Source organism: Lissotriton helveticus, chromosome 3_2 (assembly GCF_964261635.1).
Source record: "Lissotriton helveticus chromosome 3_2, aLisHel1.1, whole genome shotgun sequence".
NCBI classification, from domain to species: Eukaryota; Metazoa; Chordata; class Amphibia; order Caudata; family Salamandridae; genus Lissotriton; species Lissotriton helveticus.
This window is the reverse complement of record NC_136062.1, coordinates 238,407,207-238,434,099: the sequence shown is the minus strand read 5'-3', so window position 1 is coordinate 238,434,099 and position 26,893 is coordinate 238,407,207. Positions and strand designations below refer to the sequence as shown.

At 42.9% G+C, this 26,893-nt stretch overlaps 1 protein-coding gene across 4 annotated transcripts in view; it reads left to right on the top strand.

Annotated features, from left to right (window-relative positions):
• The first annotated feature begins 1,718 nt into the window (after window positions 1-1,718).
• LOC144826600 (uncharacterized) overlaps window positions 1,719-26,893 on the top strand; it is a 497,905-nt gene continuing 472,730 nt past the window's right edge. For 2 of the 4 annotated variants that reach the window (XM_078685107.1, XM_078685106.1), the window contains exon 1: window positions 1,719-1,998. The gene's annotated coding sequence lies outside the window, so the exon portion shown is untranslated. Of the gene's footprint in view, window positions 2,015-26,893 lie in introns of all 4 variants that reach the window. The other 2 variants (XM_078685105.1, XM_078685104.1) reach the window with 1 other exon arrangement.

The window sequence follows — 26,893 nt, the reverse complement described above, 5'->3', positions numbered from 1 at the left end:
TATTTTATGTGGATAGCTGAGTGGATTAGTAAATCAGCCTTTACTAGTGCTTTAAAAGAAAAGAAATGCAGGTGAGAGAGGGGCTATGGAGAGACAAGGGACACTTTTGGAGGGTTGCAGTGAGGGAATCCAAGGAGGTCATGGGAGGAGGGAGTGCTGAAAAAGACTGTCACATCAGGTGCCACCAGTGCTAGAGCCGGCCCTGCCAGCACCACCCTGCTGCCAACCTTCCATTTATAATTCTGCAATCTAAAACTGTTCATCATACACCCACTGCCCAAGTAACTAATACTTTCTGTTAGAATTGGGAGTCTCTGGTTGGCACATCAGACGCCCCACAGGAGGTGGAGCCAGCATTGTTGAAGTCAAGTACAGTCCAGGAGCACTTTGTTGACAGTCTTCCTTCTCTTCTTTCAGTGTGCACGGTAGAGACATCAGACACACCACAGGGGGTGGAGCCGGCATTGTAGAGGGAAGGCCCAGCCCTATTCAGGTCCCAGGTGTAACTCCTCCCTCCCATCTTAGATGCAGATCTCCTATTCACCACCGGGCTGCCCCAGCCTGTCTCCTGGAATTCCCCAGTCCTGTCACACACAAACCCAGACAAGGAATACACAACCTAGCAGAGGCGGGCTCAAATGGTTATGTAAACAAATACTTACTTTCTAAAAGTGGTATTTGCAAACACAGAATATTAAAATAAACTTTGCTAAAAGATGTATTTCATTATTCTGAGACCAGGCATACTAAACTCGAATGTCTACCATGTTCTGTGAGTCTGCTAGGATTATAAACATGTAACAATCCAGCAGCCCATTCTAGCCTATGGAGAACAGGTAGCCTTGCCATAGTGAAAAACGAAAATGGCTGTAATTCACTATTAGGACATGCCACACACATCAGGGACTGGCAAGTGGTTGCACTTGCCCAGTCAGCATGACAGTACCAGACTGCACGCAGGCTCTGCAATGGCAGACCTTAAACATGTTTTACAAGGCCGCTTCTGTGGGTGGCACAACCAGTGCTGCAAGCCCACTAGCAGCATTTGGATTTACATGCCCTGGGCACATTCAGTGCACTGTACTAGGGTCTGACAAGTAGACCAAATATCCAATCATGGAACCACTAATCAATACATCAATTTACAGTAGGGAGCACTTGCACTGTGGCACTGGACAGCAGTGGCACAGTGCCCAAAGCATCTATTACCAGAAAAACACATGAGGCAACAGCAAAAATGGAAGGGAGACCCACACCAATGGTGCCAGGTCTAACACTTTCCGACTTACATCCTAATGCTAGCAAACTGCAATGGTTTCCAACGAAATGCCACCAAGTGTCGTCCATCGCACAGCCACCACGACCCGGTCTGCCCACAATCATAGCCAACAAGTAGTGGTTATTTGCAATGCAATAGATCTCTCATTTGTTAAAGTTAGAGCGTTTGGTGTTAAAAATGACAATGTTTTTTACTTTTATAATTACTCAACTGCAAAAAAAAAAAAAAAGTCAAACGCATGGTCATTTTCAACACCAACAGCTCTAACTTTAAAAAATGCCAGACAATTGCAGTGCAAATGCTTGTTAAATGTAATGGATAGACTACAAGTCCCAGAATGCAAAGAAACCTACACCTGGGTAAACCACTTACATGTGACAGGAGACAACCTGACGTCTCTCTCGCCTGCAAGGGTGTCCACCTTCGTCAACTCTTGATTGGCTCGCAGCTGAAGGGACTTGAGGTTGGACTGGCCGAGGCCCCAGAATGCACCGTTCCTCCCACAGACTCCTCTAGTCACATTCCTTGGCTGCCTAGGCGATAAAGGGGGTGCCGGCCTTGAGCTCTACTTGTTAGCCGGCCATAGAAAGAGGAAGGGGTCGACGAACGTCCTCGGTGCACGTTTGTAGTTTTGGACGCCTGCCGCGCACAGGCACCCGCTGGATATGAGCAGCAGTTTGGCTCCCACGAGGGGGCGGTGAATCGTGCTGGAAGTGTTGGTCAGTTGGTTTAAAGGTATTTTCAGCAGTATCAAGATGTAACTTGGAAGAATGAATGAGCGAGGAGTGCGAAGGGTAATCTTAGGGATGTTTATTTATAGGTGTGCATTGAAGAATGGAATTCCTACCGCCCTTGCTCGTTTGTAGTGTGTCCCAACTTCCAGGTGCCCAGCTCTACCAACCGCCTCCTCTTTCTATCTCTTTATTACTGTCTTTAAATTAACACTTTTTTGCGCTCATCTTATAGATGAATTCGACTCGCACATTTTCGACCATTAGCATAAAAAATTAAGAAAGTGACCGAAGTGGAGAAACATTTAAGGTTCCTCCAGACGCCAGGTAATCGGGGCCGCAAGCTCCAGTCCTGGGTTTGTTTTCTTCTGTTGGAGAAGTAGAAAGGAAGCAAAACTACAACATCCATAATGATGGTAACGTAAAACCGAGGACTGGACAATTGTGTCCCCGATGACTTGGAGGCCTCTCACAACCGCATCATCCCTGTGGTAATGTCGTTTGGAAGTGGTCGCCTCACCCCTGAACAGGAAAGAGTGGCGTGTCTGAAATGTATGCTAAAGAAATAATTTTAAGTTGGAATGTAAACTAAGTAATACACATAATGTATCCTTATCTTCTGGTTCCTAGTAATGCTGGGTTCAACTATATGGTCAATCGGCATGCTTGAATTCTTTGACGCTGCTGGTACATTCAATACATTCTCTCTGCAAGGCGTCAATTACTAAGTTTGAATAACTTTAAATGTTGACCAAACGCCTTCGGTCTTTCCCCCTTCAATGCTAGTTTGTTTTGTGCTAGTTGGTCGAATTTGAGCTGCAAAGAAATGTCCCCAGTGCGCTCCTGTTGTGGAGGTAATGCCGGCAGCAGCTGTGGGTTTGGAAATGCATCGATGGTGTTTTGTATTGCAACATTTCTATAGGGTTTACTGCCCCCGTGCGGTGCGCTGAAGGGTTCGCCTACGTGGGCAGAAAGGGCAATTTTATTTGTGTTGAACAAATGTTGTAAGTGCGTGATGCCCACCCAGGTGTTGTCGTGTTATGGAACTCAGAGCTTAATTAAGTGTATTGGACGAAGAAGTGACTTTTTGTTACATTGATTTATAAAGCGCTACATTTGCCCAGGGACAGGCGTACACTTTATGGTTTTCAGTAAACAGGCCTCTCTGAGCAGCTTCTTATGACCATAACCCACTTTGCTGGCTACTCCACCGGGATGTCCACTCTGAGATTGTGTTTTTTAAGTTTATGGTCCAGTGGGTTGGAGCAAGAGATGGTGACGTTTCTGTGGAGTTATTTCATGCGGTCAACTTTTGTTTTTAATCCAATCATCTGCGTTTCTATCAAAGACAGCATTTCCTAACAAAATCTAGAGAAGACCACATGTGCAAGATTATTGCAGGCTTATTTGCACATTACATTTTGTTCAGGTGTTAAAATGGTTTAGTCTACAAATGCTAGTTTGTGTTAACGGGATTCACAGAATTTGATTTTACACTCTTAAACACTTGGGGTAAATTGGCTCCTGGTTTGAGGAAAGGGGAACGAATGGGTATTCTAAGACCAGGATGCCTCCTTAAAAGTAGGCACATGCCCCCAATATTCTACGTCTTGATATTTTCAAGGTCATTACTACTCTAGATGCATTCTAGAGTTTGGGATGGGTTGGAACCCACCCCAAATTCACAGGTAGTATGGTAATCTTTTACTCGGAGTACTGCTATATTCCACTTAGAATTAAGTAGATCAAATGCACTTTTGCTAAGCATGTAGATCTGTATAAATTCACATGTACGCATTTGTGTGAATTCTTATGCGTGAGAACTGTTGTAGCTTCCCCAGAGTACACCTTACATTAATTCCCCAATACTCATTAAATATACTTCAAATGTAGGTGTAAACCTATGAGTGTACATTTGCACATTTTCAGGGATTTTATTTTCTTAAGAAAGTGGCCCATTGACCTTCAGCTGCCCAGCATCTGTACCTAACAAACCACATTTGTTTCCACAAACAATGATTACAACTAGAATATGGTTCTTAAGCTTTTGGGGGTACAAATGTATTCCTTTTACTGTAGAGCATGAAAGATGACCCTCCTATGAGTTTAAGTTTGTGAGATGGGCCCGCAGCTTTTTATAATTTACGTAAATGGCCAGGAAAACTACTTGTACCAGTTGGAAAGGGACTTGCCACCTGTGGGAACTCGTGCAGTACCTGTTCTGCATGACGTGGTTTTAATTTCCATAACAGCACATGTTCTTCAACTGCTTCTGGATACCTTTTTCACTTTTATGTGTGATCCAGGCCTTAGAACTAGTTTTAGAAAGTCTTTTATTATGAAAGTTGGGCCAAAAAAATAACAAAGCTAAAAACTTTAATCTAGATTGATCTAGCCAAGTACCAAATTTTAGATAATTGGGTCTTCCCTTGGTGCTGCAAAGCTAGGCATATTTACTTAATACCCGGGTCAATCACTTTCAGAGAGCACTAGAATCGGTGTTTAATCTCGCGCACACATTGGGGCAAAAAAGGAGATTTTTTAGCATTTATAATGTACATGTGAAGCCATTTGGAAGACCGTATTAAACTTTGTTCCCTACTGTTATGGCCAAGGATCTGGGTCAACCCAGAAGTAGGCTTTTCGAGGGAGATTTTTTCACATTGACTCTCCTTGGAAAATACCTAAGTCATACCAGGTTACTTATGTGAAAAGTGCACTAAATTCTTTAGGTCTCCCCAAGCTTTACCTTAATCCAGGGCTCATTGAAACACGTTATCTAAGTCTGGTTACAGACCCATTGCTCCAGAGGCAAGTGAGAAGCTGTTTGGTCGACTTTGAAAAGTTGCAGTCTGAAACGTAGTATGGTCTTATTAAGCAGATACCGGGTCTCGAGTTTTTTATTTAAAGAATATTTTAAGTACTGAACATATATTTGATCTTACTCAATTGCATTTTAATAATCCTTTTTAGTGCATTCCTCAGACAGGTCTCTTGGTTACTTACACTCTTCCATCTGTCCTTGTGACAATGTCTCTGCGCAAGGCACTGTGAACTTTGTTTTTTTGCAGTCTATACTATAGTATCAGAAAATGTTTTTGATCCCAATACTGCACTCTCTAAATATAAGACAACACCAGTTGGCATTCGTCTTAAATCAGTTCAGAAGTGTGCATATCTGTACAGCAGTTGTAAACTTTATCCATTGTTCTCTGGCTACAAGGAAGAGGTAGGACTCTTCAGTTTGATGGTTTTCAATCTGGGCTCTCATGGACGACTTCTGTACTGCTTATCTCTGTATTCAGATTTTATAATTGGTTAATGAAATCTGTATGACTTTTTAAGTTATGCAACTATTTGACTGTTTGTTATAGAACGTTTTTGACGGTATTTATGTGCTTTTGTTGCTATTATTCAGCCGAATGAAGAAATATGATGACCAATCAAATAACTTACTGCATCTCTGCACTTGCCAAGCACTGTAAACCTGAATTTTGTTGCTACTCAATTTAAGGTACTCAGTTTGTTGACCTCAGAAGGATGAAGGGCGAAGTCTTCCTTGACGTTATTGAAAATAGTGACGGTCAAACCACTGCAGTGAGTATTTAGTTCACTGAGCCAGGCAGTCAGCAGTAATGCAATGATCAATAAAAGCTTTTTTGACAGTGAACCTTTTGTCTGCGAGGAAGCTAGATTCATATTTCAGGCTATAGAATACCATTGTCACCATCCTGAAACACACCATCACCATACCTAATCCAGTGTTGTAATAGTGAACAGTAGTGCTTATATATTGGTTGTGCAACAGTGAGATGGCTTCTGTGCTAACCAGAGTCTGCGTAATTTGCAGTGCTCCTATGTAGTTTATGGTCTCTATACTACTACTGAAAGAACTTGGCTCTTACAGCAAGGCTATGTGACAGGATAGTCCTTTACAAGTGATGTGAGTGCTAAATGTACTTTTATTTGGTTTAAGATCATAAAAGGGTGGAATGTACCACCATGAAATAATCCGCATCATACAGGATGATTGATACATGCCACCATGAAGTAAGCAACAATACACAAATGTATGTAATAAAAGTATAAGAACAATAAAACACTATAAAAAGGAACAGCCCTCGTGTAGTACCTATGAACAGCTGTTCTAGCAAAATACTCTGACTTCACTACTTTTTTTTTTTTTAGGTATAATGTAAACATTGGTATGCTCTTTTCGCTACAAGTCATCTTGAATGTAGCGCTCCAGGGTTGGAAAAGTGTTGTAAGTAGCAGTTAAAAAACCCTATTTGATGCACTTGCTTTGTAATTGTCAATGCTGCAGGGTTAAAGAATTGTAAGAACGTTCACATTAGGAGTACACAGACTAACAAATAAGGTTATGTCCAATATTTAGAGAATGATTCGAACCAGCATTTAAAAATGTTGGACCCAACTCAGCCATCGAACTAAAATCCAATTGCTATCTTCCAGCCATTACTAATGTGGTCAAAATCTTTGGCATGCAATTACATTAGACACACTCTTTTTTTTCGGTCTCCATCACCCATCAGACCATCCCTCAGAAGACACAGCTGGATAAGGTGAAGTAGGCTGTGTTTTTTCTGACAAGTGAGTCATGGAGACGGTTTCTTGGTGCTTCTGGTTTTAGCTCCGTGTTTCTACATGACTTATAATTTCAACCCGAGCAAAAATATGCTGTTTTCCCTCCAGAAAAAATATAACTATGTTAACCCACTCAAATATCTAATTCTGATAACATTACCATTAGGCCAAGTTATGGCCATCTCATGCGAAAATGAGGGGAAATGAAAGGTAGAGACATAAGAAAATAAAAAGGCAGTAACACATGATCAGGAAATGGGCTTTTTTGCCGGGAGGTGGCACCATTCGACAATATTCCTTATAACTTGTCCAGCCTACTCTGAGCAAGACGTTCTCTCCCAGGTTAATATTGCCCTTGTATTTTAAATCTTAACAGATTCATGCTCCTTGAGTATCTTCGAGAGATTTAAATGAAGCTTGCAGAAAAAAATCTTAGTGCTTATAAGAGATGGACACTCGTGAACAGGGAATTTAACATTAGGGGCAAGATGTATGACCGGTTTTTGCGGTCATAAAGGGGTTTTAGGCCCGTTTGCGGCCGCAAAAACCGTGTGGCCCATTTACCAAACCTATTTTGCGAGTTGCAAACAATTTGCGACTCGCAAAATAGGGTTTAGCGACTCGCAATCAGGGGCGTTCGCTTCCTTGTAGCAATCTGCAAAAGCTATGCAAGAATGTTTTACGACCGCAATTGCGGTTGCTAAACACTCGCAGTTTACCACCAATCCCCAAAGGGTGGTAAAGCACTTGCAAGCGGAAAGGGGTGCCCAGGGGACCCCTTCACCTTTGGAAATGCATGCACACATTTTTTGCAGGCAGTGGTCCCACTGGCTGCACTTAAAAAATAAAATAGTTACATTTTTTATTTTTTAAATGCATCCTGTTTTCCTTTAACCCCTTCCATGCTGATGACGGCCCCCAGCCGTCATGGCACACAGTGCTCGTGTGCTGATGACGACTGGGGGCCGTCATGACCACGCCCGCGATTGGAATGTCCAGCACAGGAGCGGAATTCCGGCCACGGGCAAGGGGTTAAGGAAAACTGACTGCATTAAACAAAAAAAACTGCTTTATTTAAAAGCAGTCCCAGACATGGAGTTCTGCTGACTCCAGCAGGCCACCATCCCTGTGAGTGCTAGCCATTCCCAATGGGGTTGCAAATTGCGACAGCCTCATTAATATTCATGAGGCATGCAATTTGCGACCCCATTGGTAATTGCTTAGTGTCTCAAACACTGTTGTACATACTATTTTGTGACTGCCAAATTGCGACTTGCAATTTGTTGCAATTTGCGAGTCGCAAAATGCTATGGTCGTACATTTGTCCCTGGGACACTTGACATTTTATGGATTAGGACAAGTTTGGAAATATTTCACTTAGCCTATTTAACCTGAAGTCCTTTGCCAATTAATACATCCATATTTACAGCACAGTTTGTGGGTCTCTGTTATATGGTTCCTTGGTATAGTGCTGTATTTGAGTACATGTAGAGTGTCTCAATAAATTAATGAGAAGGAGACTCCGGTAGGTATCAAAGTTGAGGAACATTTATTTCAGTTGCAGAGACCCACGACAGCCTCAGCAGGCAGAGAGGCAAAGAATGACATTCACATTCAGGAAACTAGATAGGAGTACAGTGACCTAATGCATTCTTATTACATCACATTCTAATGACATAAAGCTTTTTAGATAAGCAAGGAAATACAAGAGAACTTAAGAATAACAAATCTACAACTCCCCACAGTACATCATTGGATGCTAGTAACCTGGATGTGTTTGAATTCAGAGACAATTGATGACCCAGATCAGATGCCCTAGTAGCCAGACAGGATAAAGGCCTTTTGTAAAACATCAGGAATAGCCTACAATTAATGTGGTTTTCTTACAGATTCTCAAACTGAAAAATAATTCTGCAGTTCTGTCCACAAGATCATGCTTTAGTCTGTGGACCGTGCACAGTATGAGGTATGACTGCTCTCTCAGCCACGCTGGTGACTCCCAAAACATTTGCCACCTAAACGTAGTTGTTATAGAAAGAGCTCCACAAGAATGAAATGCTTGTAGATCCAAGCATTGTTTTTAAATTGACTTGGTTCTGCTGCGGCGCTATAGCCTAAACGTTTGACATACTTGATCAACATAGGGTTGAGCAAGGTAATAATTAGGTTCTCTAGAAAAATGCATAGAAGCGAATACAATACCCACAAGATTTATTTTGAGGGCTTAACCCTCTGACACGCCCTGCGGTTGCCTAAAGGAAGCAGTATTCGCTACGCTTGCCCTACTCAGTTGCTCCTGAGGCGGAAAGCCGGGAGCTAGGACCCTCAGTTTGCTGCTGTTCTTAAAATCCTTTGTTTGTTTTGGCATTTTGACTCTTGTGTTTATTTTTAAGAAAGCCTACCTGAGATTAGCCTACCTGAGATTAGCAATCTCTTGCCTTGCTCCGCCGACTAGGTGTGGAATCGTTTCACCCGCGCAGAGTGGCCGCCGGCATACTCCACGGCCACCTCGTAGGTGGGAAGCTGGGGCCGCGGCTTAGCCCTCTGACGCGCCCTGCAGCTGCTTAAAGGTATATGGGCAGGTCTCCGCGCAGCGGACGCGAGCAGCGGGCGCGCCGTGGGCACGCCGGAGGTGCGCTAGAGGTAAGCCCGTCTGCACCTGTCCGAGCCCAGAGGCCACGACCCCCTGGCCAGACTACCCCTGACTCCCCCTCCCCCCCCCCCCCCCCCCCCCCCCCCAATTTGATAGTCTATTCCTCCGTTGAGCTTCACAATATTCGGAAAAAAGCCACGGTCGCCCTTGCCGCCATGTTGTTCTGCCCCATTAGCTTTCCTGATCAACTAGAAGGGCCTGTGGCATGTAAACACTGCACTTTTCAGGGCAACCAAAACATTAGCCACGTCTCCTCAATCTGCCCTTCGAGTACCTCTCCTTCTGAAGACCTGACCTATATTCTCTGTAATGTCCGCTCCTTAGCCAGACACTCTTTTGAAATATGGGACCTGATTAATTCATACTCTCCTGAAATCTGCTTTCTTACGGAAACATGGCTGAACCCCACCAATTTCCCGATGATCAATATAGCCATTCCTGACAATTATAAAATCATTCACCTGGATAGGGTGGGGAAATTGGGTGGGGGTATTGCCATTGTTTTTAAAAACCATATTAATATTTCTTGGGTCAACTCACAAATTGATGAAAGCATGGTAGTGGGTATTTTCAAAGTAAAATTCTCACCCTCAGAAAGCTGGACAGGAGCCTTATTATACCGGCCTCCTGGCTCGAAGGCTGACTTTGCGGACAGGCTCATGGACCTAAATACGCCCTCGCATCCAATAAATTTCTGCTGCTGGGCGACTTCAATTTTCATGGGGAACTGTACTCCTCACCGGAGGAGAATAAGCTCTTCACGGATATGGAGCAGCTGGGGCTCTCACAGAGAGTCCAAGGATCCACGCATAGTGGAGGTCATACTCTGGATTTAATCTTTACGAATATAGACTTACTTAAGCTTGATTCTCCCTGGCCCCTCACTTGGACTGACCATGCGATGATCAAGTTCACGTCTCCTTCTAGCTTGCAGACGCCTCTAGGTCAGCCTGCGGGGAGTGGTCAATCAATACAGCAGCAATATGGAGCAAGCTGACCCCTAGGGTATTTGAGGCTGAGTTTCAGTCGCTGCCCCTTCCAGGAGATCAGGATGTATTAAATGCACTGACGGTTTTTGGGGAGGGATTGGTTAAGGTTCTGGATTTAATTGTTCCAGCAAACAGAACGGCCAAACCTACCTGTTTTAGACGGTCAGCCCAATGGTACTCCACCAAACTGAAGCAGGAAAAATCTTCCTGCAAAAGGCTGGAAAGACAGTGGCGACGGAGTAAATCCCCGCAGTCGAAAATTCTTTTCAAATCCGCGCTGACAGTTTACCATCATAATTTAAAGGCAGCCAGATGTCAGTATATTGTAAAGCAAATAGAAAGTGCGAATAATTCCTCAAAAGCGCTATTCGACATTGTCAAAGACTTTGCTGCCCTGACTGCCTGTGAGCAATCTCCCATCGATTCGCAAGATTTATGTGATTCATTGGCCGGGTTTTTTCCAGCATAAAATTGACAATCTATGCCAATTTTTCAATCCATGACCGGGGAAACTTACCTCTTGATTGTAGTTCAGGTGGCCTCAACACCCAGACAGACTGCTCCTTGGAATGCTTCATGCCGATCTCGTTAATAGAGACCCAAAGAACCTTGGAGACCGCCAAATGAGGCTGCCCGGCAGATCCCTGCCCCCCCAAGATTGTTACTCTTGTCCAATACTTTGGCCCCCACCATCCCCAAAAATTTTAATCTCTCAATTTTGGGAGGTGTTATCCCAGCCCCTTGGAAGGAAGCATTTGTCCGCCCCATCTTAAAAAAGCCCTCAGCCAATCCTCAGTATCTAGCCAATTACTGCCCCATTTCTCTGCTCCCTCTCTTAGGAAAAATGCTGGAAAGCTTCATAAACCAGCAGCTGAATAGTTATTTGGAAGCTAACAGCATTTTGGACCCCTCTCAATCTGGGTTCCGTCGGGGCTTCAGCACAGAAACGGCCATTCTGACTGTCACAGACTCCCTGAGGATGACCATGGATGCCGGTGGTTCAGCTATCTGGTCCTTCTTGACCTCTCCATGGCCTTTCATATCATCTCTAATGCTAGGCTCGCGGAGAGGGTAAGCTCTGCCGGCATTCAGGGCTTAGCTCTTAAATGGCTGCAGAATTTTCTAACGGACAGATACCAAACGGTCACCATGGTTTCCTATCCGTCTAAAAAAACATCATTAGACAAGGGCGTCCTTTTTAACATCTATATGGCACCACTGGCTAAGGCGGTTGAAGCCCTGGGGTTCGAAACGGTGTCGTACGCCGATGACACCCAGTTGCTGTTCAACATCGGCCCTAACCCGGAGGCTGACAGACTCAGGTTTAGCACAGGTATGCTGGAGATATCAAATTGGATGGCCAACAACTGCGTACAGCTGAACCCGAGTAAGACTGAAGTCATGTTGCTGGGGAAGGAGGCAGCAGCCTGGTCCGAGGGTTAGGGGCCGACGCAATTTGGCCCCCCTCCCACGCCAAAACAGAGTGTCAGCAACCTCGGCATCAAGCTGAACCACGCCCTTTCAATGCAAGATCACATAACCTCGATCTCCGGGGTCTGTTATTTTAGGTTAAGACTGCTGCGAAAAATTCTCCCCTTTATTCCCATGGAACATCGTAGAACACTGACTCAAGCCACCATCATTATCCGTTTAGACTATGGGAATGCCCTACTGGCCGAGGTTGGAGTAACTTACAGGAATAAACTGCAGGTTATCCAGAATACGGCAGCCAGGCTGGGCCTGAACCAACCGGCGAGTTCCCCTTCGTTGCCACTGCTGAGAACTCTGCATTGGCTACCAGTTAAACAAAGATCTTTTTTTAAAGTCTATTGCCTGACTTTCATCGCGCTCCAGGGACAAGGCCCAATATACCTTCAAAAGAAATTGAAAAAACATGTACCAATCCGCCCGTTGAGATCCAGCACACTGCTACTACTCCATGTACCTCGAATTAAACGTCGTAGATCGGGGGTATGGCCTTTTTCTACCTGGTCCCTAAATATTGGAACAGTCTTCCAATGGCGCTACGAGAAATGACATCCTACCGAGCTTTTAGGAAGCATCTTAAGGCTCTTCTGTACTAAGACGTCCTTTTGCCTAGTTGTTCGCCCACCAGGTGTGACTCTGAGTTAAGCGCCGAGATGCCCCACGGTGATTCGCGCTGTACAAGATTACCTAACATAACACAACAACAATGGGATCTAAAGGGATCAAAAGTAAAACAACATTGTGAATGAGAATTTATTTTTATCAAACACTTTTTTAGTTTAATAGTAAATAGATTGGCAATTTAAACATCACCTTGTTGTCAATTGGATAAAACAATTATTTTGCCATTTTTGTTTGTCAACTAAAATCTTCAGAAGGCATCTTCAAGCGTCGCTCATGGAAAGATTTCTCAGCCAAAGACTTTAGAAACAAACTTTGCATTAAACTGAACCTTAAATTCTAGCAAATCAAAACTCTCAATCCCACCAATCTACTCCATACAATCAACGATGCAATGCTGCAAACATTAGATCAAACATTACCCATAAAAATGTTGTCTGACCCCAGCTGCAGGAAAACGAACCTACGGTTTACAGAGTAACTTGTCAAAAATAAATTGGAACTCCGCAGAGTTGACAGGAGATGGCAAAAGAAGTATGCTACTGAGTTAAAAGTAAAACTTTGCCAGAAATCTTAAGCAACAAATTAAAGCTTGCAAATATGAACTATTTTCATGTGTGCTTATCAAATTAACCTAATATAACTTAGAAATGTTTAAAATAGTTAGAGCTCGAGGACCAAGGTCCTTAGAACACTTACTTAATGCTCTCTCCCAATTTATGGGAGCAGCTTTCTACTTTTTTCCCCTTGACAAGATCAAAAAAATTAGGCAGAGTATTGAATGAGAAACCATTATGCGCCTCCCTGGTCAGGATCCTTCCTAGGCACTCATCTCTTTGCTAGAAAAGTTGAATCTTATCTCCGAATCTGACCGTATCACCCTGATCCTGCAGAGTCTGCCTCCTGTATCTGAGATGTTTGTCAGACAAATACTACTTGCACTGATCATAATCCATGAGGTTTGGTGAATCTCTTCCTGTTCTTGGAAAAATCTTGAAACCTACTTGCTGAAAAGCAGTCATCCGACCTTTGCATATTTTGTTTGTATTTCTAAAGTGTGATGAAAACAAAGATTTTAATAGTATAAAAAATATTCAAACACTTTTGAAAACTTCCCCCAATTGGACCTAGTGGCCCATGGTAGTTTCCAGTCAATGTTTTCACCCTGCTCAAATTACTTGAAAGATTTTTTTCCAGATTAAGAATTGTGTAAAACATTATGACCATCAATAAGCAGGATTTTGTCCAGGCTGTAGTACCGAATGAGTTGTCTCAGTCCTGGGCTATCTCCTAAGAATGATGGATGCTAGAGGCCCAGGAGCCTTAGTGGTTCTTGATCGCTAGGTTCCATTCGACACTATTAGCTGTGGCATTTTAACATATAGATTACCTCCATTGGCAGCAAAGGAATAGTTGTGCAATAGCTTAAGTTCTTTTTAGCAGGCAGGAAACGGGTGGTATCCATGACATCATATTATTCTGCTCCGAAAACCATCTGTAATGATGAACCGCATGGCTTTTATTCCCCTACTCTTTTAGATATTTAATTCCATTATTTGGCACACCTCCTCCGACAGTTATGAATTTCTATTTAGGTATGCAGACAGCAAATTATTTTTGTAATGTCTCCTAACGAAATACATAACATCGAAACTGATAAACTTCTGGCTGGCAGCCTTGCAGCAACTCACTGGTGGACGTCAGCAAATTATCTGCAAATGCATCCTTGCAAGACTGAACTTCTCTCAAAATCAGTATTGAAGACCTCCACTAGCATGCCATTGTAGGAGATTTCCCCTACCAAGCAAAACCCATTTACAGTCTAGGAATTTCTATTGACTCCAATTTGGACCGAGCCAACCACGTTGCAAACTAATCTAAAAACAGGCTTTTCAACCTGAAATTGCTGTTACAATGTATCAATTTTAGATGAATGTTAGAATGCTAGTTGTCAATAACCCTATTTAATCAAGGACTGTTTAAGGCAACTCTATACTTCTGGCTTGGAAATATGCAGCAGTGGAAGACCGAATTAGGCAGAAGGATTGATTTTGCACTACAAGAAAAAGCAAATTATGTGGTGTAATTTGCCACATTTTGTGACTAACTTAATTTTTTGTCATTTTTCCATGTGTAAAGACTCTCTCGGTAAATGTTTCACCTCACTAGTAGTAGTTTAACACTCAAGGACGTCACTCATCTTTTGCTAAATCCATCCTTATGCATAATTATAGAATATTTGTTGTCTGTAATAAGAAATGCGGTTGGCTCGATGTAATGCTGTCCAATTGTTGGCTCCCTCTTTTGAGGATTAATACAAAGCATCGCTTGATTTCAATTAAGAAAATGTGAGCCATATGAATTGAATTGTCATTTTAAATTATGATGTGTGTATATATATATATATATATATATATATATATATATATATATATATATATATATTGGATTTGATTAATAAGTATTTATGCAACATAAAAATACAGTTTAACATTAATCATTATATATACTGTTTGAGTGGTCTTAGATTGGTATGGGTTTATGGCAGTGCTTCACAAACTTTCGATCCACGACCCTTTTACGGTCATGAGGTGGGGGCTATTTTATTTTACTAATACACAGGTCTTCAAAAGGCTGTGAATTGCCAAATAAAAATACTTTCTTTTTTGTTTTCATCTCTAATAGCAATTGACTATAAATAGCAAATGCATGGCCTTCGATAGGTCTTTATTGGACTGTGGCCAAGATATTGACCTGCCTATAAAAGTGGCAGACTGTGAACTGCATTATGTATGGAACACTTTTCACAATGGGGTGCTGGCTTGTTGCACCTGTTTGCAAAAAAAGCTGTTGAAAAATCTTGATGTTGATACTAGTGAATTTAGTCAATTTGAAAATCCCCTTCTGCAGCAGAGTATGGGGTAAGGTCTCGTCTCAATTTGTGTTTAAAATGAGGCCTAGTGGTGCATTTTGGACTAATATATATATATATATATATATTAGTTCTGCACTGCGCAAACACGGCCCAGTGTGCTGAAGTGCCTTACTTGAGCACCAAATTACATAAGTTCAGATTCAATTTATTGTAAGCACGGAAGATTTAGTGATTTTTCCCTGAGACAACACTAGGACTTGAACTTAGTTACCAAGATTCAAAGTCGGTAGTTCTGGCAATTCGGCCACATCCACATTTCTCAATTTGTTAGTCATTCACCAGCGGAATGATTGTATATGATCCCTTATAGTGAGCACATTCCTTGTTGCAGTGGCTTTGTGAAGTAAAAATACTGGAGGGTTCACCCGGAGTTTTGCTTGACAATACTTGCAGTGGTCCGTTATAAAACTGGATTTTGGTACACAATTCAGCACTTTGCGCCAGTAGTACTGGAACAATTTTCAGAGTGGGTGTGCTGGCATCAATGGTGCATCACTGAAGTCCTAGGGATTGTAAATAAATCCCATCTTGACAAAAAGTGCAGCAAATATATTTAGCAGCAGAGTGGTAAAGGGTATATTCTGTCTGCTGTATGGTTATTTTGGAGCACGTGATCACAATTCTGTTACTAAAGCACTGCTGCAGCGCACTGCCATTTACAGACAGTACATTTTTCATTAAAATGGCCACTGAATTTGCATAGAAGTCTTACTGATAAGACTATTGCATACAAATGCAGATGTGTAAATCTGTTTTCTGTGAATATTTATTCATTTTCATTCTATTATCTTTGTTTCCATCACATTTCACAATTAAAATGTGCTTCATTCGTTCCTTCCTAAGTGCTAATATATTCTGAAATATGCGAAGTTAATTTACAGGTTTTTAGATTGTTTTGTCACAAAAAATTACAACAGACAGCCTTTCATTTTACCTTCCTTACACCCCAGAAAGAGTATCACATAGTTCGTAAAAAAAAATCCTCTCACTTTACAAATAAGAAAAAAGCAAGCACCAATCCTCATGTTAAAAAGGATAAGCAGCAGTAGTCAGATGACAGCCTGACGTTTGACTTCTGTCTTTGAAGCACAGCAAATGCCACAAGATTAATATCAAATATGAAGACATCTTTATTTATTGCAATTTCACGACGCACCAGAAATCAGCTGGCAACCCACCAGTGGCTCGTGACCCACAGTTTGTGAAACACTGGGTTATGAATAAATACATACATGAAAGGGGCATGGCGTTAGAAGTGAATTTGACTGAGCTAAGTTGCCCTTTTAACTCACAATTGCTGGCAGAGGCATTCTACCTTATCACCCACCAGGAAATACCAGCTTTGTGGATTGGAAACTTGACAGGGGAACAAGCAAGCTATATGTGAGAGTGATTGTGGCACTAAAGCAGCCTTCTATGATTCAAGGATCATGGAAGCTGGTCACCCACAAAAGGAGATCTTCAAGGTGTTGAAAGAGCTATGATAGATCAAAGATCTGGCCCCAGTGGTAAATCCAGAGGATTGTAATCGAATGCAGGAATTCTATTTGAATAAGATTGAGAAATTTTAAAATGATCTAAGGAAAACCCTGTGTTCCTACCCGTTAGCACCGGCTGATGTCTCCTTACCAGGGCTTGCAGTTATCTGCTGTCTCGTTACTGTATTTGGACTTAGGCCGCCTTTGTGGCGGCTGTTAAATCTGGTTTGGCAGAGGAGCCCTGCCCACCAGAGGTGTTCAAAGCAGCTTTACCAGTTATAGCGAGTGAGCTCTTGTCTCTTCTAAATGCCACTTTGACGTCTGAAGTTCCATTGAGATTTAATAGGGTGATGGTTCACTTTGCTGAAGGTGGACCTAAATTACTTAAAAATCTACCGCCCAGTATCCCTGCTGCCATTTTTGGCAAACATTCTGGAGCGCCATGTGACTAAGATCCTCACAAAATTTGTGGATGACCAGAAACTGCTTCATCCTCACCCATCAGGCTTTCGGGCCCATCATAGTAAATCGCTGGTGATGCTCACTGTACTAGACAAACTTAGGTTGGCAGCAGATAGGAATAGAGCCTCTGCGTTGATTTTGCTGGACCTTATTGCAACATTTGATACGGTGGGCCATCAATTGTCATACACCAGTTAATGGCTTGTGGGATCTTGGGATCTTCTCTTTGGTGAATCTACTCGTTTGTGAACAATTGTTCAGAGGGTGCAGATGGGTAGCCATGTGTCCAGGGCTTGGGGTTAACCTGTTGTTCACTGTGAACGAGATGACCGCTAACGTTTTGAAGATCAATCCAGACAACACCGAAGTGCTGGCAAGTACTACAAAGGGTATACCTAGATGGATAGTTTCTGGAGTTTGGTTCCTCCCCTGGCACCATGCTAGCAGTAAAAAGCCTGGGCATTAAGCTGAAGAAAAATCTGTCTGTCAAAGCAGGTGGCAACAGTGTGGGAGATGCACAGGGCTCCTGAGACTGCTCTGGAAACTGGTTCCAATCCTCTCATTCTCAACCATGCGTACAGTAGTGGTGGGGGCAATTATTTCCAAAACTGGATTATGAGAATGCCCAGTATATTAGCCTCCCCAATAAGCTGCTGGGCATGCTCCAGGTGACTGAACAATGCAGCAAGATTGCTGCTCAATTTGCCGAGATGGGCACTTGACACCCTGCTGTTGCGACAACGTTACGGGTTGCCAATTAAACGGAGGGCTATGTTTAAGGGTCGACAGCAGCGGGCACGCCGTCAGCGCGCCGAAGGCGTGCCTAAGGCAAGCCCGTCTGCGCCCGTACGTGCCTGGACCGAGCCTAGGGCCACCCCCCCTGCCTGTTCCTCTAGACATGGCCCTGAGATAACCTTGCCTTATGACTCAGAGTACCTTCCCTCATTAAATATCTCACCTTCCCTCTGCCCTCGCCTTGAACTTGCTAATCAGCCATACTCCCTTCCTTATGTTTGTCCTAGCTGCTCCTTTGTTACTAACAACTATCGTCGCTTACCAACAAGTACCATTTGCAGGAAGAAAATACTGTCCAAACCTTGCTTGGCAGCATTAATAAACGCACGTTCCCTGCCCAAGTATAAATATGAAATTTTAAGTCTTATTGAGGACCGCAATCTCGATCTCCTTTTTATAACCGAAACTTGGGGTGATCTTTCTTGTGGACCTGACTTTGTCACTGCAACTCCTGAAGGATTCGCGAACATTAGACTAGACAGACCACATCCTAAAAAGGAGGTGGCCTGGCTATTATATATCGGAGCAATCTAATAGTTCGAATGGAGACTGTCCCCACCATAAGCTGTGAAGCAATTGCTTTTACAATTTCCATTCCCCATGCTTCTCCTTTTAAGGGTACGCTTATCTATCGTCCCCCAGGACCTCGTAGTGTATTCCTCGCTAATCTGCCAATTTTATTAGAACCATTAGCGGGCGAGAACCAGTACACCATTCTGGGTGATTTTAACTTCCACCTAGAGACGCTGGACAATCCTGATACTGCAGCTCTTCTATCCGAATTGGAAGCAATAGGACTACCGCAACTAGTTTCTGGTCCTACCCACACTGCGGGCCACCTTCTGGACGGTCTTTTTTCTAGCAATACATCACTCCGGATGAGAGATGTTCTCCCCCTCACTTGGACTGACCATTCGGCTATTTTCTTCGACTTCTCGCTAAAACACTCTCCCCCCCCCCCCAACTAAAAATTCCTTATCCATCAATCAATTTAGAGCTTGGAAAAGCATTGATATTTCTGCATCTCAGTCATCATTACTAACCTCTCTGCCACCCACTGTGACTGATCCTGAGTTGGGAGCTAATAACTACACCAACTGGATTCAGAACACAGTCAATATGACAGTCCCTCTAAAGAAACAATCTATCAATAGGGCTTCTAAATCTGCACCTTGGTACAATTATGTCCTCCGACAAGAAAAGCAAAAATGTAGACGTCAGGAACGCAGATGAAGACGTGACTACGACCCAGATCAAAAATCTTGCTACCAAGTTATGATGTCTAAATATAAACAACTTATCATTATGGAAAAAAGCAAATTTTACAGTACCGAAATTAATCTTGCACATGACTCGACGAAACAACTCTTTCAGGTAGTCGCGCGTCTCTCTGGTCAGGCGACTACTACCCCAATCATAGCTACTCAAGAGCTCTGTGATTCCTTGGCGGATCACTTTCAAAGGAAAGTGACTGACATCTTTACTCAATTCAAGGCTCACACAACCAGTATTGGACACTCATCTTCCACCCCTAAGGTTCATAAGTTCTTGGCTTGGTCAGGTCCTACCCCGCCTGACTCAACTCTTCATCCCTCCTTTCAGAACTTTACTGAGGTTCCGTCAGAGTTGGTATCCCATCTACTATGTACCACCAACTCCGGCTCGCCTGAAGATCCATGTCCCCCGTCCATTCTTAAAAATGTTCCTGATATCATAGGTCCAAAACTTACGGAAATATTTAATGTCATGTTTTCCTCTAATATCTTTCCTTCCATCTGGAAGAAAGCAACTATTAAACCTCTCATCAAGAAGAGTTCTTTAGACCCCTTTATAGTCGCTAACTATCGACCTATAGCCTGTCTCCCTCTCCCCGCCAAAATTGTGGAAAAGATTATGAATATCCAAATCTCAGATTATATAGACCAGAACAACTGTCTGGATAACTCACAATTTGGTTTCCGGAAGGGACACGGAACAGAAACCGCGCTTATTAAAGCCACAGATGAAATCAGGATGACACTCGATGGTGGAGGATCGGCAGTGCTTATTTTGCTGGACCTGTCTGCCGCATTTGACACGGTCGATCACTCCATCCTGATCGACCGTGTCTCAGCGGCAGGGATCACAAATGGTGTGAAGGATCTTATTTCCTCTTTTCTTACTGACCGAGTACAATCGGTCGCCTTTGGTAACTTCACCTCACCACCTTTTACTCTCCCTTGTGGTGTCCCCCAGGGATCTTCGCTAAGTCTGACACTATTTAACATCTATGTGTCGGACTTGGCGAGGGTCATTAAATCCCATCACCTGGCGATAACATCCTACGCTGATGATACCCAGATTGTCCTGGCTATTAACAAAAACGGAGATGAAGTGGCTTCTAATTTTAATCTGGGAATGCTAGCAATAAGCGACTGGATGTCCACAAATTGCTTGAAGCTTTACTCTGATAAAACGGAGGGGATGGTGTTTGGTAATCTCTCCCCAGTCTGGTCCCCCACCTGGTGGCCGGCTACCCTTGGACCACCTCCTTCCCCAGTGGCTAAGGTAAGAAATCTGGGAGTCATACTGGACGCCAAACTTACTTTTATGCACCATGTCAATACGGTGGTATCATCCTCATTTTACACCATGAGAATGATAAAAAAACTCCTCCCTTATCTTCCCATGAGCATGGCCAGAACTCTGGTCAGTGCATTAGTGATATCTCGCATTGATTACTGTAACGCGCTCTTAGTCAATGCTCAGAAAGGAGTCATCAAAAAACTACAGCTGGTACAGAATGCCGCGGCCAGACTGATCACGGCGACCCCCAAGTATCCCCCCATTTCCGGCACCATTGAACAGCTTCATTGGTTGCCAGTAAAGAAAAGAACTAAATTTAAAGCACTCTGCATTGCGTGTAAGGCAATTCACTCTCTAGGACCTGCTTTCTTAAAAGATGCATTCTGCCCTTACAATCCTATTAGATCCCTCCGCTCTTCTACTGCCGGTCTCGTACAGGTCCCAAGGACTAAGAAGGTTTCTTGGGGCGACAGATCCTTTATAGTGACCACTACCAAACTCTGGAATAGTCTCCCAAGCCAAATCAAAGCCTGTACTTCCCTTCTCTCTTTCCGCAAACAGATAAAGACTTGGCTCTTCAAACAGTAATTATTTCATGGATAAGCATAGTGGACACTCGGCGCCGAGACACCCTCGGGTATTTGTGTGCTTAACAAATTTCCTAAAATAAATTTAAAAAAAATAAAGACATTGCATAGTACTGTGCCAGTTTATATTGAGGAGCGTCTGAGGCACTGTGTGCCCGGTCGCTGTTTACACTCCTCGGAGGCAATATTGTTGACCTGCCTACGTTTTAGTAAGGCAACCATGGACGCTCAGTCTTTTTCTGTTCTGATATCACAGTTCTGGAATGGATTGCCCGAAGGCTTGAGGGCATGACATTGCCCTCCTTTCTTTCAGAAGAACCTGAAAACTTTTTGTTATTCAAACAAGCCTGGCAGTAACATGTTGGTACAACCTTCAAGTAAGCGCCAAGAGACTAGTTGGTATTTGTGTGCTATAGTAGTGCTGTTAACATGACACATCCGCCATGGAGAGCAGGCTACAGGATGATTGGCTATCTGGGAGATTCATGTGCAAGTTGTCTCAAAATGACACCTTCTAGGGGTAACACCCACTTCAAACCAGTAGTATATCCCAAAGCATAGGACGGGCTAAGGCCTCAGTTATGGGGGACTGACACAACTATACATGAGAGAACTAGTATGTTGCCTTTCACCAAGGTTGCAAGTAAAAAGGAAAGTCATTTAGTTATCTACTGCCAGGCACACTATAGCCTTGTAGTTGGCAGTAGTAGCCTTCATCAATATTGGTAGAAGTATACTTGTGTGTATAACGTTATGATAACTAAGAACTGGTGTCCAGCATTTTTTGTTGAAAGGTAAGCAATACTTTGTTTGGGGGGTGGGGGCAGGTTGTAGAATGTATCCTCTAGTTACTTAGAGGAAAACACTCAGTTCGGTAAGTGCAGCACAATCTATTCAAGCAATGTATAGATCTTAAGTGTTGTCCGCTGAAGATATGCCTTGAACACTTGAAGTGTTGGTTTGTTTCAGAAATAGTTAAGGTGGAGAAGCAAATTGCATTTGTGGATAATATTGTTCCAGATCCTTGGTGCATAGTTGGAAGGTTTGTCTCTTGGTGTCTTCCTTGTGGCACTACTTGATTTAGGAACTGGCTACACAATGGCTTTGTGTGGCCTCCTGAGATGGTGAGCTTTTTTACTAGGTAGGAGGATGGTTGTGGTTAAGAGTTTGTAGTTGATACTGGTATAGAGGTACAACTTCAGGCACATCTGGTGTAGAGAATGTGAGCATATCATTGTATGCAGGACACTTCGTTGGAGTAATGAAAATGTCAGATTCTGGGCAGCAGGGCCCTACCACCATCTACATGGGTTTGGATGGTAGATCTGAAGTCTCATTCAGCAAGATATGGTTCTGTTCTGCACATAAATTTGTTTTGACTGCCAATTGCTCATGTGAACAACACCAATATTTAGCCATATAAAGAGAACGTCTACATCGTGAAATTCCTTTGATATTTATTTTAATATCTTGTTTCGCACAATTATCTGTACAATGCTTTTTGATAGTACATGATGCAACAATTATTGTTGAAGGTTCTTCTGTACTTGGATCCTAAAGAAATGAAACCGGCAGCCAACATGTTTTGTTACTGAAATGTAACTTTCTCAAGGCTTATATTTCTTGTGGTCGAGGAGCGTCATGTACAAGTTAAAAATGTTTTTCTCCTCAAGAACGAAGGTTGTAGAACCTTAATTAAAAGGATAGATTTCCTCCTGATCTTGTAAATTAACTTGTTATACCCCCAAATGTCAAATGTTTCCCAGAAATTTCCCTAGTCTGTGTGGAATTTTATTTGTCCACAGCCAGAAAGTACATCGGCAAAAATATCATTGGATAGACTTGAGAAGGTGACTGCATATACAATGAGTATCTCCAATATTAAGATTCCAATCAGTCCTATATGTGAGTGTGGCAGCACAGTGCTGAGTATAACGTCTCCTTCTCAGGCGCATATAAATTTCACTACTGTGGGGTTATTTTTTTCAGCTCCGTGGTTTTCATTTTTTAGGTCAAGCCTAGCGCAGCGCGTGTACGCTGCTCTAGGAAAACAACTTCCTGGAATCGCTCTGGATTTTTCACAAGTGCGTGTGTTTTTTTTTTTTTCTTCCCCAGTCTTTGTCCTATTGGTCTTTGCATGCGTCTTTCTAAAAAAGGCAGCACACAATTGGGCAAAGGCAGTTGCATGTCCCACCTGTCCCAGAAAATGTTTCAGCCTATGTCTGCGGTTACGAGCAGGGGTGCCATCTGTTTCTAATTGGCATGTTCGCCCCTCTTGTTCCTTCCGCTCTCACCCCATGCACCATCTGTTTTTAATTAGCGTGTTCACCGTGCTTGTTTTATGAATGAAACTTAAGGCAGGCTCTCTCACTAGTGTTACGAAACCTAATGGAATATTTGTGCAGTGAACCAGGCCAGCACTGGTGTCTTACAAAGACAAACATGTTCTGGCCACTCAGCCAGCCACCGGGGACGCACCGAGAACAGATACACCAATCAATCACCCTGACCACGCTGAGGAAGCAATACTCAGTGAAGAGTTCTACTTACTCGCTCTTCCCCTTTAGAAGCTTGGCAACAACAGCCTGGCATGCCCAATCGGAGGTATGCTTCTCATACGCGACACACCCCAGAGGCAATTCCAGTAAATGCCAACAGGCTCCGAAATGAGCAGTGTGCACTGAAGCGTCCATGGGTGTATTGGACAGAGGCGCGTGCGGAAAGCTCATTCAATCAGTACTATGTTTCCCATTGTGCAACCCACTTAAGTGCACATACTTAAGCAGTAAAACATGTCTCTGGCCTGTCTCTGCCGGGCTGTATTCGTTTTAAAACCGCCAATTCGAAAAGGCAAAATAAACCTTTTGCTGGGCCTAAACCTTCCTTATTAAAACCAATGTAACACTTAAGGTACACCCTAAACAGCTCATGGAACAGGGTGCATTGTTTAAAAAGTAAGGCATGTGTTCTTAAGTTTTACACTTCCTTGTAGAGAGACTCCTAAATTAATTTTTCACCACAGTAAGAACGATCTCGTCCATTGGATGACATTGGGTTACCTTATTAGATTTATTTAGTGGCAACTTTTGATTGGGAACAGAAGTTTAGACTCAAGTGAATTGTAATTAAAAGTTTGCTTCAATAGCAAAGTCTGATTTATAACTCACAATTCAGAAAATGCTGCAGTTAGAAAGTTGGCATTTACTTGTTCTAACCATTTGATACCTGTGCCATGGGTCACATGACTGAATAGCTTAGCAGTTGGCCTTTGTGTATTCCTCCCAGACAGTGAGACAAGGGGAAATGTTTGAAGGATGGGCTGTGTTTGCAGGATGGGTGGGACCAGCTGTTCCCTGCCCCACTTACATTTCAAAGAGCGGTCTCCAGCATACACACAAGGAACAGGACACCAATCTTTTGTCACACCACACTATTTGGAGCCTTGGCAGGGAAAGGGAACAGCTTTCCAGAAACTGATGTTGAGGTAGACAGGATGCTATCAGCCCTCCCCGCCCCCCCAGCCCCCTGTCGTGTATTTCTATAGGTTCTGAATCGATCCCCCTATTCTGGTTTAAACTTACTAGCTAGTTAACTAACAGTCAGCCCATGAGGCAAGAAATCCCCCATGATGCAGATACCGTTATCTGACGCAGTCACACTACGGCACAGGAACGTGTTATCTGATTAGGTCATAACGCTTGAGATCTAATTAGACAAGCGATATTCCTCCAGCCCCTGATAAGGCATACGACGTTCTCATAACAAATCAAACCTATGACAACCTGGATAATCCGTGCGGCCATTGTTTTGATTTCACAGAGAACTTTAGTAAAGAATGTGCTAACGAGCAAGTCGTATGACATCTTTATTGACGTACCTATGTCCATCCTTACGTCAATCCCGGCACCTTTAAGGTATAAATATTGCCGACCTTGCCCTATGCAAAACACACGCGTGGTGACAAGACGGAGCAGCCATACTTGCCGAAGCAGAGAGCCGAAGCAGACCCCGCAGGCAGCAGCCCCGCCTTCCTGACGCGCTGAGAGACGCGCTGCTATCTCAAGCCGAGAGACCCAGCACCGGCGCTTCTGGGCAGCCCTCGCAGGCAGCCTGAAATATCGAGAGCAGAGAAAGAGATACCATTCCTCATTCATCCTAAATTCCAGGTACAGAACTGAATAACCCCTCCTAGAGAATTCTTTAGTTATTCACTTGGCAAAAACAAACTTAACTTAAACTGTAACTTTCTATTCCCGCCCACGTATTAGACTTAGGTCAGGTACACGGGGTAGGCGTATTTAGAAACACCAGTTGAGTACGTTTAGTCAAATGTATATGTGTACGTAAATATATTTTAATCATTTTAAACATCATATGGCTCAGAAACCATATCAATGTTTTTACAGTATTATTTTATACTATTGCTTCTAATGTATGCACTTTACTTAACTATAAGTATCGCAATAATATCGATCCATTTCTCTTGTACGAGAAAAGAGACTGATCAATAAATAACATCTTTTATTGAACACGCCCGTCTCTTCCTTTTCTCTACATTCTGATGAGACTAAGAATGCACGTACTGACTGAGTAAAATAATTGCCTTGTGCTCACACGACTCTTGAGATTGACTCTTGATTAGGGGAGAGCAAAGTTGTCATGTTCTATGGTTGTCAGAAACTAAATCCCTTCTTGTCTAATCAGGGAAGTTAATCCTTCCTTGAACATTCGAGAAAGTTTCTAGCGAACTCTGAGCTTAGCTGGCAAACCCAAAAATTAAGTCTAGTATCGACAGTAGTAGACCTAGTTAACGTCTGGCCTAGGCCTTTACTGCTGTAGGTACTATTCCAATGCGCAGAGCCTATTGGGAAAATAGGAGCTACACTACATGGCGCCCAACGTGTTTGGAAAGGGCGATAAAACTAACGTAAGACATTTAGAGTAACTCAGTCGTGCTTTCTCACTCAGACCCCTTTTTCCAAATACTCCAAAGACGTCTGGAGTGGGTGAAAGGTTATTATATCCTCCAAAACCTCGCAGGAGGGAACTCCTATGTATGGTTTTTGGTCTAGTCAACGTTGAAGGATAAAACAGTTCCAGAATATTGTGCATCTAATCTCTGTTTCCATAAAAAACCTGATCTGCAAATAAAAATAATACCATCCTGTCAGTAAAATGGGAGACAGTGATGGAGAAAGAGAGGCAATTAGATTAGCTACTGAAATAGCAGATGCTGATGCTACCATGCAAGCAGCAGACGCGGATATAATACTCATTCCGGTCACCAAAAGAAGATCTATAACCTTAAAACTTATAGAAAATGGACTGACACCTAGAGGTGGCACAGTCATATTCGTAATCGAGGCACACGAATATCGGCAGACAGAGGTATACTATACATGGATACATTTTCCAGCAGCAAATGCTGTAACAAAGTACTTCCACTATTACAAAGTAGAGGAACCTCCTAATGAGTACACTCCTTTCGAGGAGGTGGAAGTACCACTCAAATTCCAAGAGCATTTGCTCTTATTTGATGGCGCCCTAAAACATAATAATCACATTACAAGGCTCGGTCCTTTAGGAAGACCAGGAGCAACGTGGCCGGTCTTAGCCGGATACACACCACATCCAGACATCGAAAGAATGCCTGCAGCAGAGCTGTTAATACAGCTAAAACAACTACTAAAAATTCACAGACAATT